Genomic DNA, 12,634 nt, shown 5'->3' on the forward strand with positions numbered 1-12,634 from the left:
AATTTTTTTATTTATTGGATATGTAAAGAATTTGGCTAGAAAGAGATTAATTTCTAATAAAGTTGAAGAATTTAAAGAAAGTATGGAAGATTCTTGAATTACTATGATAATGAGCCTAACTTGGTTAGTGGTGAAGAAGTAATTGAAGAAAAACTTTGATGACTATTATTGAAAGTGCAAATGTAAGAATTGCTGAGAAATTTAGGATACAAGAAATAATAGTTTACTACAAGTCAAATGATAAGAATGTTGTTACTAAAACAAGGAATGATGAAGTATTCTTTGAGAGTAACAATGATTTATAGAATGGAAGTTATTCCTTTTGAGATGGTAAATGATTTTGATTCCAAGATGGATGCTCAAGTTTCTTATGGGGTTGGTCCTTTGTCTGATGGTACTCTTAGAATCTTTCAAAAGGAGGTTGAGACTATTTTTGGTGAAGGTGTTACATATAGTGTTCTTAGTGTAGACTTTGGTCGAGATAATTCTAGTGGTTTTGGTGTTGAGACTGCTAATTTTGGACAAGGGAAGTTGCATTGTGCTACAACTATTAGATTTGGTCATTGTATATCTGCTAGCTTTGGTGATATTTCTTCTTCTAGTTATACTCTTGCTTCTATTGGAATTGGTAATCAGACTACTAGTATTAGTTCCAATCTGATGGAAGAAGTGATGATAGATAGTACTCATCAAAAGGATGAGTTTCTCTCTATTGATGCTACTAGAATTTGTAATCAAACTGGTAGTATTAGTTCTAGTTTGATGGAATAAGTGATGATAGATGGTCCTTGTAAAGATTTGGACAAGTTTTCCTCTATTTTGGATTCTCAAAATTGGTAGTCTAAGGCTATGATGTTTGAGGAGGGTTGGACACCTATGACTAAGAAAGGATCTAAAAAGAACCTTTCTCAATTTGATATGAATTTATACTCCCACTTAAAGGAAGTGAAATGGAATTCTTAGTCCCCTTACTGGTTAAGAGTTCATGTTGGTTTCTTTCTAGTTTTTTTGTTGGTGCTACTAGACATATAATATTTTTCTGTTGTAGCATGCTTCTAGTTTGCATCCCTCTGGGATGCTTGGGCTTTCTTTGAATATCTTTTGGGTCTATGGTGTAAAGGGGTTTCAAGTCCCCTCAAAACCTATTTTTACCTTAATATAAAATAATAACTTGTAGAATGAAGGAGAGCTAAGTCAAGAATAAACCTTAAAACCTTCAATAGATCTAAGAGTTGAGATAACAACTCCTACTTTAGTTAAGAATATCACAAACAATCATTCACCCAAGTAGATCATCAGAAGTAGAGATAAACATGTGATGATAAGAAAAAAAATTAATTGAGAACTATATTTGATATCTCAAGTTGAAAGAAAAAATGTGGATGAAGCATGTAAAGATTACTATTGGAAGCAAGCTATGAAATAAGAATTCAATTAGACAGTGAACAATGAGACATGAGAATTGGTCCCTAGACCATCAAACAAGAATTTGATAGGAACAACATGGGTATTTAGAAGCAAGATGAATGAACAAGGTGAACTGCTAAGGAACAAAGCAAGATTAGTATGTAAAGGTTACTCACAACATGAAGGAATAGACTATGAAAAAACCTATGCTCTTGTGACAAGAATAGAAGTAGTAAGCTTATTCTTAGCATATGCAGCATATAAGAAATTCAAAGTGTATTAGATGGATGTCAAGTCAAAATTTCTAAATGAAGAACTTGAAGAAGAGGTATACATATAATAGCCTAAAGGTTGTCCTTTAATAGATGACAAGGACATAGTATGGAAAATGAAGAAAGCATTGTATGGCTTGAAGCAAGCACTTGGAACTTAGTATGGAAGGTTGGACAAGCATTTGACAAAGCTTAGATATAGCATAGGTATGGAAGATAGTAATCTATATTGGAAAGAAATTGATGATGGATTGATGATTTTGGTAATATTTTATGATGATATCATATTAGGAAGAAATGATGATGGAAGTGACAAGTTTGAAGAAAAAATGAAGAAGGAAATTGAAATGAGCATGATAGGAGAAATGAAATATTTTCTAAGATTACAAATTGTGCAGAACAAAGAAGGAATCTTTATTTCTCAAACTAAGTATTTTTAAGATCTCCTAAAATGGTTTGGTTTGGAAACATGTAAACCCATTGGAACACCTATGATAAATAGACACAAGTTATCTAAAAAGGTCAAGACAACTACTATTGAGAAGAAGTAAAGATCTGTGATCATAGGATTTCAACATCTGACTTACACAAGGCCAGATATAGAAAATGTAGTTGGAATTGTTGTAAAATTTCAAGCTAACCCCAAAAAAGCCCATTATGTAGCAATCAAAAGGATATCTAGATAACTGAAAGGAACACCAAATTTTAAATTGTGGTATGATAGATCTAATGATTTCACTTTATATGCTTATACTAATGCTTATTTGGTAGGCAGTATGGATGATAGAAAGAAAATCAAAGGTGGAGCCTTCTTTCTTGGAGGAAGATTGGTCTCTTGGCTAAGAAAGAAGTATGATTGTACCTCACAAAGTATAGTAGAAGCAAAATATGTTGCAGCAATAAACAATTGTAATCAAGTTGTTTGGACGAAGTAGATGCTGAATGAAATAAGGATAGAATTCAGTGAACCTATTGTCATACATTGTGTCAACAAAAGTACATTAAATATGTCAAAGAATCTAATGTTACATTCTAAGACTAAGAAAATTTCTTTCAAGTATCAAATGTTGAGAAAAAACTTGTAGAAAAGTAAATTAGATTGGATTATATAAGTGCCAAAGAGAAAATTACAAATATTTTCACTAAGCCTCTTGCCAAAGAGAATTTTCAGTATTTGCCAGGTATGATAGAGGTTATGCCCATTTCCCACATCAGAGTAGATGATGGATGAGTGTACCTATCTAGTGTAATAGAGCACTATTGTTTTTCTAGACTAAATTTTGATGCTTCCTATATGGGGGAGTATCTCTGATGGATAGAGCCATCTAGGTCTCTTTTGGATGTTGTTTTTAACAATGTCTTTCGACACTTGAGTAGGTTAGAGATTGGTTTCGAAAAGGGTGACACAAGTTTTTACTTTTTCCCTAGAGGAATTTCTTGGATGGAATGACTTGATTGATATTGATCTTCAGGGTCTTGCATTCACTAGGTATAACAATAGATTGGTTAAAATTTTGATTTAGGGTAGACTTGATAGGGCCCTTAATTCTTTTGGTTGGGACATTCTTCAACATTCTTCATTAAAGAAGAGTCAAGAACCATTTTGGATCACTTATGTTGCTATATTCTTGGTTGAAGAATCAACCTCCTAAACAAAGGCCTTTTAGTTATGAAATCATGAAGTACTCACACATTGAGTTTAGAGATTGTATTGTGTAGTGGTGGAAGGATCTAGTTGAGGGAACAACCGTGTTTCTTATCACCAGAAAACTTGAATGAATCCAAAAAGAAGTGTGGATAGGTAGCAAAGCCTCATTTTGGAACATTTCCAAAGAGAACAAATAAACTAAGAAGAAGTTGGAATTCCTCCAAAACCAACTTATTTAGGGTAGTACTAATGTTCAACAACAACAGGAGGAGACAGAGTGTCAAAACTTATGGAAGATTGTCTTGAATCAAGAGGATGTTTTCTAGAAGCAAAGATTGAGAGTTTAGTAGTTGGAGGAGGGTGACTGAAATATGGCATTTTCCCATAGGTCAACATAAAAAAGAAAAGAAACCACCATAAAAATGTTTGTGGATGATAAAAGTCAGGAGATTAATGATATGGAGACAGAAGGTAAAGTCAATCTCTATTTCAATGAGGTCTATAGCCCCCCTATTATGTAGGTTAATAGTAACAAGCGAAATGATATTTTGGGATATTTTTATCTAGTTGTGAATAACCAAATGAATGAAGACTTGACTGCTAAGGTCAAGGAGGAGAAATTTAGAAAGGTAGTGTTTATCATGAATCAATACAAAGCCCCTGGTCCTAATGGTTTTCCCTCAACATTTTTTTTAGGAATTCTAAGATATTGTCAATTATGATTTGATCCATGCCACTAAAGACTTCATTAGAATGGGAAATTTATTGAAGGAAATCATCCAAACCTTCATTGTTCTTGTCCCAAAGACTAATAACCCTAGTCATCTAGAAGACTTTTGATCTATTAACCTTTGTAACACAATTTATAAAATCCTTGCCAAGATTATGGTAAATTGAATAAAGCCCCTCCTTGAAAATTTTATTGGTCCCTACAATGGTTTCATCCCTGGGAGGTAGATTCTAGATGCGATCATAACTACACACAAGGTTATCCACTCTATGGATAGGAGCAAGAACCCACATATGGCTCTTAAATTGGATATTTCCAAATCTTATGATAAGGTTAGGAGGGAATTTTTAATTTCTATTCTCTCTAAAATTGGTTTTAGTGAAAATGTTATCAAAATTATCAAAAAAGTTGTTAATATTGTCATGTTTCTAGTTCTTGTTAGAGTTGTGGCAAGGTGACCCCCCTATCCCACTATATTTTCATTATTTTGGCAAAGGTCCTAGATAGAAATTTGGTTTCCATGAACAAATTTGGTAGTTTAAGAGGTGTTAGACCCACATCCTTGTGTCTTGTAGAAGCTATTCAACAATTTGTGGATAACACCTTCTTGTTTGGAATCTCCTCTATCCATGAAGCTAGGGAGTGGAAAGTTGTCCTAAGTGAGTATGTGGAGGTCTCTGAACAATGTATAAATAATTAGAAAAGAAAAGTGTATTTCTTCAACACTATTGCCAGCCTGACAGGTAACCTATTACTCAAATTTTGGAATACCAGGAGGTGTTTCTCCTAGACAGTTACCTTCGTCTCCCTGTCATAGTTAAAGAAGTCTCAAATAACTTTTGGAATGGACTTGTTGAACACTTCTAGAGAATATTGGCAAGCTAGAAAGGAAAGATTCTAAGTAGTGCTAGGAAAATCCAACTTCTCTCTACTTCTCTATAGGACATCCCAATTTACTTCCTTTACATTTTTAATCTCCTTGGTAGATTCAAAGATATCCTTGAAAAAATACATGGGGAACTTCTTATGGTCTAACATTGAAGAAAAAACTAGTAGGAGTTTGGTTAGCTAGGAAAAAGTCTATCATCCTAAGGACCTTAGAGGTTTAAATATTAGAAGGATTCGACATATGAATAAGGCTTTCTAATTAAAGTTTCTTGGAGTTTGATGAATTTGGTGGGTAATTGGTGAAATAGTGCAAGGGCCAAGTATGTTGGAGGAGAGTTGTTTCATCATGCCCTATGGACCTAGGCTCTCCCCTAGGGCTTTAAAATTTGGAATAATATGATGTACACCCAAAAAAAATTACGAAGATGGGGTGTCATTGGATTGTTGGCAATGATGAAACCATTAATTTTTTGGAAGATCAATGGCTCCAAGATTACCCACTCAAGCACACTAGATTCCCTCCTTTACATTAGATATACACCAGAGCTAATAGATCCATGACCCAAAACTATATCACCCTGGAATGTCGATGGACTGGGATCTAGCACCAGGTTACTATGGGGGTGAGTCTTGATAAAAAACCTCAAATCCTAATAAATAATTATAGTATCCTCCTCATCCCAATTGAGGACTCCTTGGTTTGTAAGCTTACTTCCTCAAGGGAATTCATGGTGAAGTCAGCTAATCTTTGTTGCCTTTGGGGTGGGGTGGCCCAGGAAGATTCCAGAAAGGTTTTGCACTTATGGATTTTTCCAAAGATAAAAAATATTCTGGTGGATGACTTTACATGGGTCTATCGTTACTATGGATAATCTCCAAATGAGAGGATATTAGCTTGCAAACTACTGTATCCTTTATTTTTAGGACACAAAGTCTATACCACACCTTCTTATTCACTATCATTTTTCCTCATAGGTGTAGAGGGGGGTACTTGTGTTATAGGGAAACCAACACTATGCTAATGGAATTTTTCAACAATTTGTTTAGTGGAATGGCCCATATTCCCATCCTTATCTAAATCACTTATTGTTAATAACTTCTCCTTATGTTTCATGGGAAATCTGGAAGGAATATAATAACATAATATTCAGAGATAAAACTACTACCATTTTGGGGTTGGTCCAACAGGTTAATAGATTCCTAAAGGAATGTAGTGTAATTTGGCTATGGAAACCCCACCGGACCTCCATGGTAGACTTGATATGTAGTGGGCTTTAGCCTAGGGAGTGGGCCAAATTATGGTACAATTTGATAACTCTGAATCTTTGTCTAGGAAGAATATAGTGTGGACCATGACCCCTGAGACATGGTTTAATCTTAATTTTGATGGCTCAACCATGATGGGAAGTTCTACTACTGGGGGTGATTTACACAATTCTATAGGGGAAATGGTTATGGTGTATTCTAGAAACTATGGAGGTGGCTCAAATAATGAAGCTAAAGCCTTAGCTATTCTATGGGGTCAAGACTCGTAAGGAAACATGGAATTAATAGGTTGGTGGTTGACGAGGTTCGATGTTAATTATCAAAGTTGCAAAAGGGGACAAATAGAGTAGTTGGGCAATCAAGGTGATAATTGAGGAAATTTATAAGTTGATGGAGGAATACTAGGCAATCTAGGTGGATCATATATACTATGAAGGTAATGTCATAATGGATGAGTTGGCTATATTAGGACATAATATCATGAGGCTAACTAAATGCAAGGAGATCAACCTAATTCAATCATCAACTAAATTATTGATGGAATGTGAATGCACTTCTAACATAGCCATATGAATGATCACATTAGGTGGCACGAATTCAAGTTTCTATGTTGGTAGGAAAGAAAATGGCCTCACAAAGTTTACATTTTGAAATAGTATATGTGCATATGCTTTTATGATTTCCTTTCCAAAAAATTATTTATTTCTGCAAAAGGATGAAGGTAATGGATTTTATTAGACTCAAAAAAATAACTTGAAAAGATAATAATCACACCTCACTCATACCTTGCTACAATTATAGCTAGTATTGAGTGATTATAGAAAGAAAGGGACAATTAACATGTCCCATGGAAAGAGGTTTTTTGGGTTTTGGGAAAACTTGTGGACTTATGATGGCTTTCTACCATCCTTACATTTGTATCTTGAGTAAATTTTATTCAACTTTTGAAGACTGCCTTACTTGCAACATGATGATGTCAGAAAATTTAGAGGAGTTAGTAGAAAAATATGAAGAGTTGGTGGTTGAGTTGGTTGGTGATATGAGCACTAGTGATTGTATTGAACCTATGGGAGAGGAGTACATTTTCAAGAGTGAAGCAATGACTATTTATCTATGGAAGGGCGACTTATTAGATTTTGTGGAAGGGATGATAAAACATGAGGAAAACATCTCTATGTAGTACTTCAATTCATGGAATGATAGAAGGGTTTCCATCAATAGGGATGAGTTTTGAAATCATTGAGGATCTTATTTCTAAGGATGGTGGGTTTCCCATGGGTGGCACAAACTAGTGTAAACAAGCTCGTGTGAATGATGAAACACAAAAATTGTTCAAGTTTAATGAGAACCAGTTCATATGCGTAGTGGGCTTTCCAGGGAACACCTTTGTAAGCCATAGGATGTCATCTACTATGAAATTATGAGATATATTACCCTAGAGGATCAGTTTCAACTACTTTGTCTTTACCATTTCTCCATACTCAACCATTTTAGAAATCTAGATTAAATATGTTATCTATTCCTTTCATTGAATTATATAGATGATAGTATCTTTAGGGCAAGGATAAAGGAGGGAAAACCTTTTACCTCATCCACTAGGGTTTCATGAGTAAGTTCTATACCCATCACCTTGCCCAAACCTATCACTCCTAGATAACCTTCTAGCTACTACTAACCCCTAGTCTCTCTTGACCCTGGTTCTAGCGCTAGCCATAAAAAAATTAAGAAAACCACTAATCTTGAGGTCATGATTAGTCTCATTGACTCTGACATAGATACTAGCAAGACAAAATAGAGTGCTTGTAGAACTATCAAATGCTTCCAATCAGAGAAGCTTAAGTCCCCTCTAAAATAGGTCTTTATCTTAGAGTCTACTAAAAGTGACAGCAGACCCCCTAGGAGGAAGAAATCCCATTAGGATATTGGCAAGAAGTCTAGCTCCAATCCTTCTTGCCCCTCCCATATTTATGATACCCTAGAGGCTAACCCTTCCCTGACTAGAAGTGGTAGTGAGGACATTACCTCCCCCATGAAGGAAACTCCCAAAGTGGGGGAAAAAGAAGGAAAACATAGCCGTGGCCAGAGTCATTGTAAGGCTCAACTTGATAGGCTTGAATAGTCAATGAAGCATTTGACAAATAATCATACTGATATTTGCCAAAGATTTGAAACCATGGCTAAGTTCTCTATTAAAGTGATGCATTTAGTGGCAACCACCCTTTACTTTCTATAGGTGACCAAGGATTTGAAGGACATATGCAAGGATGGTGAAATTTTGTTGTGGTTTTCACAATGCATGTGCCATTTTTCCTAGAAATGGGGATGCCCTACTTAATTTTTTTATCTTTCCAAATCCATAGTCCTAGGTCTAGGTCCTTTTTAGAGTTTTATCTAGTGTTTCTTGACCCAAACTAAATCCCCATTCAAAAATCAAATTCCAAAAATCATTTGAGAGGCCAAGTCCTTTTCTATGAAGAAAAATGGTGCACCAGCACACCTCCCTAGGTGCAATAGTACACCAAGTACATTGAGAAGGCTTCACCCTTGGTGATGCACAATAGCACAACTATGTAGCACCAAGGGGTGCCCTAGATCCCTAGTTCTATAAAATACTAAGACCCCTCTTCCACCTTCACTTTATCTTTTCCTCTTCTAGCTCATCTTTGCACACCACCACACCTCATCATGTGAAAAGCTCCACATCTCTACCAATTTGCTCCTACCTGCACACATAAGAAACATTAAAATACTTAAAGTCAGTTGTGCACCTATTTTAGTGTGTAGTTTCACACCTTTTACAATGTTAAAATCTTTAAAAACTATAAGAAAATTACTTTGAAAGTAGTGCACCTACTTAGGTGCATTGTTGCATACCTTTAGTAAGGAGAAAACCTCACAAAGGAAAATGGTGCGCACTTGGCACACCCTCAAAGGTGTGCCAAATGCCCACCCTTTATAACTCAACCTTGAGCAAGGTGTGCATTTGGCTCACCTCAAAGGTGTGTCAAATATGCACTCTTATGTTTAGGTTAAGGCATACCTAGTACATCTTAGAGGTTTGCTAGGTCTACCCTCCTTTTGGCATCAGGGTTACAAATTAGACTTTTAGATGTTTTTGAGCAATTAGGTTTTCTAGGTATTGTTTATATTTGTATTAGGTTAATCATTTTTTCTACGACTCTACACTAATAGACATTATTTTTGTGTAGATTCAATGGCTTCTTAATCATCCTTCCTTTCTACAAAGATGGTTCCCAAACCTATGGTGTTTAAGTTTCAAGGTATTTTGGCCAAATCACATTTTCAAGATGATTATTCAGAGATTTAGGACACTAAACTTGGTCACATAGACTTGAGCACATTCCTAAAATTGTACAATAAACCCATCAAAAGATCCCCAATGATATCCTCTTTGATCTGATTAGGACTTGCTAACGCAACATCACATCTAGTATCAGTGCAATCTCCTAAGTTCATCATGACATTAGTAGAGAACTATGTCTCTGAAGAAAGGGTTGTAAGGAGCACAACTGGAGAGATTCTCCTAGATCTTTGACCCAAGAACATAGAGAAGGTGTTCCATCTTTTGAGGGCATATCAATTGATGAGATTGACCTATCACCAAGTGAAAAGATGGTACAGGGAACATGTAGAGGAAGCTTCCAAAATCATCTAGTCCTTGTACCTTATTGAGAAGACTCCTGTAAGGCATGGATCAGGAAAGGTCGACATGACAAGAGGATACATGAAAGAAGATATTGGACATTATATCATACTCTTGAGTGGATTCATGGGGTTGCTAGCATTAGAGCACCTAAATTTTTGGATGGTGCCCTTTATTGAGACTATCAAGACAACAAAGATACCAATTGATTGGCCTTCGATTCTTAGTGAGAACCTAGGTGAGCAGCTAGCAATAGTTAAGAATAACCGAAAGTTCTATATGCCATCATATTTGGTATACTTATTAGCTACAAGGGAGATATAATACCTAGGGTTTTATAAAAAGGGTAGCATGCAAGATGCAAATGCATGGCCCTATATTGTATTTCCTTATTTGGTGAAAAAGAAGCTTTTAGAGCATAGAAAGGAACACAGAATAGTGAATGATGCATTTATATTTGCAATAATCTAGTTCATTGAGTAGGATTATGAGAAGAGGATGTCAAAGGAAGTAAGGGCTAAGATATCAAAGTTTGGAGCCTACTACATCCAATTCTGAACATTCACATTTTAAGGATAGTGGATTCAATGATCAATCCCAAGAAGCTCCCTAGGTATCCAAGTAACTGACTCATTCTACTTGAGATCGCTCAAAAATTCTTGTCTATTTATGACATAGTTACGAAATAGCATAAAATAACATGGGTATGGCCTATTATGATAGGACCATTTAGTGTGGTCCGGAGATAAGATATTCTATCTTTTGAGCCTAAATGGGATCAATATCCCTTAGAGGAATATAATCTCCTCGCCCTTATTTTGATAACATTAGAAGGGTACAATATGTGGTTGGTAAGACATTTTAGCATGAAGATGCAATCAAGGATCACTAGATGAGGATAGTAGATGATAATGATATTTAAATAAGGGATTATTTTAGGATGAATCTCTATTTGGCAAGTATTTCCTTGAAACTAAAGATCCCTTTGAATATTATGCAACAAAATACGAAGGATGTTCTCAATCCATTATTTAATAGGTACAAGATTGGTGATTGACCTATCATGAATGCTGAGGTTGATAAGGAAGAAAACTCAGATATAAATCATAGGGCCAAGCACATTATCTAATTGAAAAAGGATTGGATCAAAAGACCTTCCTGTAGAACAAGAATTAGTATGCAAAGAACATTAACAAATAAAGTAAACATTCACAAACCAAAAACTAAATTCACATATATGCTTAGACAAAGGAAGAAAACAAGAAGTGCAAACCTCACAAGAAAAAGCACTCCATGCTTTCTTGATTCTATAGATGTGTCCTTTTGCTGTGGATGTATGCTCAAGATGCTCAAAAGTTGCTTCAATGGAGATGGGTAATGGCAAATTGGTAGCTTTGTGAGCTCTCAATTTGGCATTATAAGGGTATGGTTGATGGCTTTGGTTCTCAAAATAGCATGGTAACTTTAGCTCAAAGATTTTTGATGAAATGGCTTGGGATGGGATTCAATTTATAGGCTAAGGGGTAGAGGGATGGAGGGCTTAGATGCAAGGATGGATGAAGGCTTAAGGAGGACTAGGATGCACTCAAAGGAGAGCACATGGATTGTGCTTGTTTAGCACCAATGGGAAGGTGACACTTGTCACAAGGAGGATGAGTGTGAGAGGGTAGAGTAAAGGGTTGGTTAAAGGCATGATGAGTGGGGTTGAGTATGTAAGAGGGATGTAAGAGGAATGAGTGTGGAAGAGGGAAGAGTGTGGAAGATGGGTGTAAGAGTCATGAGTGGGCTTGTAAGAGTCTTTATGTTTTGTAAGAGCACTCATGACTTAGTGGTTGGGTTTTTTGAGGGGAGACTTTGGTTTGGATTAGGAAAGTCTTAAACTTGTTTAAGGAATGTGACAACATTAGGGAGTGGATTAGGCTTGGGTTTAGGATTAGATTAGAGATGTTAGAGATGTGCAAGTGGATGGCATTAATGAGGGTGGGTGAGTTAGTGGCTAAGCTTGGTTAGTATGGGTGGATGGGGTGGATTAGGCTAAATGGAGGATTAGAGATAGGTTAGGGGTTTTTGAATTTGAGGATTTCATTTATCAAATAGATTTATTTAATAAATGGGGATTTTTGGAATTAGATAGAAGAATAGGATTTAATTGATAAATAATAGATTATTTGATTTATCAATTAGGACTATAGATGATTAATTAAATTAATCAACTAGGGGATGACAAAAGATTAATTAAATAGAAATTTAATTAATAATGCCTTTTTAGATAACTAAATAGGATTACTAAAATAGTGTAATCAAATTTAGGTGTCTACACTTCCAAGTTGGATCTTATTCCTCAAGCATTGGTCTTCCATGCTCAAGCCCACCTAGCTAAAGGTTATAATGTCTACATTTACAACTCAATCCCCTGTCAAACTAAAATCAATGTACCAACTTGATAGACAAGTTGGATATTATAGGGCTCAAAAAGGTAAAGGAAAGAGGAAGAGGATTGCTCCTCAATAAGCCAAGCTAGAAGAGAGAGAAACTCAAGCACCTTCACAACCCAGGGAAGAAAATTTGCAAGGGTCAAAAAATATTGAAGCTACATAGACCTAGGACAATCCTCAAGTGCCAACAATGGAGGAAGAGAAAGGAGGAGCTAAGATGGAAGTACAAGAGGTGTCTCCACCTCAACAAGAGGTACAAGCCTCCCCATATGCTATTAAGAGAAGAAAGATTAAGACTCTGATCAAGAGGAGGTAAAAGGTGGT

At 35.8% G+C, this 12,634-nt stretch overlaps 1 pseudogene; it reads left to right on the top strand.

The window, feature by feature from the left end:
* Nucleotides 1-306: 306 nt before the first annotated feature.
* Nucleotides 307-12,634, top strand: part of LOC149537031 (deoxyribodipyrimidine photo-lyase pseudogene) — a 74,797-nt pseudogene continuing 62,469 nt past the window's right edge.

Source organism: Cupressus sempervirens, chromosome 10 (assembly GCF_028749045.1).
Source record: "Cupressus sempervirens isolate cs-2001-9-10 chromosome 10, ASM2874904v1, whole genome shotgun sequence".
NCBI lineage: Eukaryota > Viridiplantae > Streptophyta > Pinopsida > Cupressales > Cupressaceae > Cupressus > Cupressus sempervirens.